The sequence below is a fragment of the Mastomys coucha genome, unplaced genomic scaffold, assembly GCF_008632895.1.
Source record: "Mastomys coucha isolate ucsf_1 unplaced genomic scaffold, UCSF_Mcou_1 pScaffold14, whole genome shotgun sequence".
Lineage (NCBI taxonomy): Eukaryota > Metazoa > Chordata > Mammalia > Rodentia > Muridae > Mastomys > Mastomys coucha.
In genome coordinates this window covers 20,967,520-20,969,098 of record NW_022196896.1, presented here as the reverse complement: position 1 = coordinate 20,969,098, position 1,579 = coordinate 20,967,520, and the positions used below count along the sequence as shown (strand labels likewise).

The 1,579-nt window shown below is 47.8% G+C and overlaps 1 non-coding gene across 1 annotated transcript; it reads right to left on the bottom strand.

Moving 5' to 3' along the window:
• Window positions 1-1,023: 1,023 nt before the first annotated feature.
• Window positions 1,024-1,152, bottom strand: LOC116089648. The gene has a single exon (XR_004118422.1). It is a non-coding gene; the product is annotated as a small nucleolar RNA SNORA17 (small nucleolar RNA).
• Window positions 1,153-1,579: the final 427 nt, after the last annotated feature.

The following is a 1,579-nucleotide window of genomic DNA, read 5'->3' as shown; positions in this document are numbered from 1 at the left end:
TCACAGGGACCAGAGCAGCAGCACAGGGTCAGAGAAACTCACAGGGACCAGAGCAGCAGCACAGGGCCTGCACAGGTCTGCACCGGGTTCTGTGTGTAAATATCACGGGTTCCAGTTTAGTAGGCTTGTGATTCTTAATTGAGTGAAAGATTCTCGTGCCGTCTTGAGCTTTCTTCCTTTGGGTGGTTGATCTTGTTCAATTTCGTGCAATAGTTCTTGTTTCATCTTACTGTATTTTCTTTTGATATATACATACATACATACATACACATATATATGTATATGCACATATACATATATATAGGAAAGAAAGAAAACCTAGCTACTAGGGTAAAGGTTAACACCTGAACTGTCACTTACATCTGCTGGAAGAGGGAAAGAAAATCAGTTTTCAAGAGTGACACTGGGTCTATCAACCACTCCATGATTAGCCTCATGTTTGATAGTTGACTAATATATATAAAGACAGCTTTGTTTTGCTGTCTAGCCTTTTGTTGGTTCTTTATGAATTTGATATCATGTACCACAATCCCCCGTCCCTCATACCCCCTTCCATCCTTGCAACCTCCCCCCAAAAGAGAAAAAAAAATCTTGTCGTGCAAGCTGTAGTGTGACCCACCATATACCCTTTTGTCCACACTTCTTTGCAAATGCTGTTCCTCTTTCTCTTGCATTTATCCATGACTTACCTGCTCCTCTTAGTGGTACCCAGGGTCTGTGAGTGTCTGGGGTCGTCTCAGGATTGCTATGCCCTGCACGTGCATTGTAGCCCCTAGCAGTGGTCATCTGGAGCATGGTCTGTTCTTCCCCAGCACCCAGGCCTGCGCAGCTCTGGACTGGTGATCACCTGAGGGTGGCTCCCTCCCTGTCTGGGGTGCCCTAGTGGCCCCACGCTGTTTTGGGCTCACTCCCTCCAGGGTCCCAAGCAGGGTTGTTCTAGTTTCCAGTTTGCTTCTGCCCTAGACGTCCATCCAGATCCCCTGGTGCCAGACTGGTGGTGGTCTCCGGCTCCCTTTTTCAGGAAATGTTAGGCTGCTAATTATTCAGATGTTCATAGGTCAGACACACAACACCAAGTGTAGACAAAGGCTCTCTCCTCTCTGCCACCCACTGGTTCATATGTGATACAGCAGCCACACCTCGAGGGTCAGACTTCAGCTGTTTAGAGTGCTTTGATTTGGTGGTGCTTTGGGGAGTGGAATATTGCTTTTCTTTGTTTGGGGGGGTTGTTGTATTAGGTGTTTGGTTTTTCTTTTTTGGAAAGGGGTTGAAAGCTATTTTCCCTGTTTTTCATTATTCATTCATTCACTTCACATTCTCCTAGTACCCCCTTACACAGATCTTCCCTCCCATTCCCCTCCTCTTCTCTGAGAAGGGGATGTCCCTCTATCACCCCCAAGTCCTACTTCCCCTCACATCAAGTCACTGCAGGACTAGGCACATCCTCTCCCACTGAGGCCCAGTTAAGGGAATTGGATCAATCCCCAGGCAGGCAACATGAAGACCAAGCTGAATATCTGCTACATATGTGGGGGCAGGAGGGCAGGAGGGGGAGGGGGAGGTCCAGCCCATGTGGGGG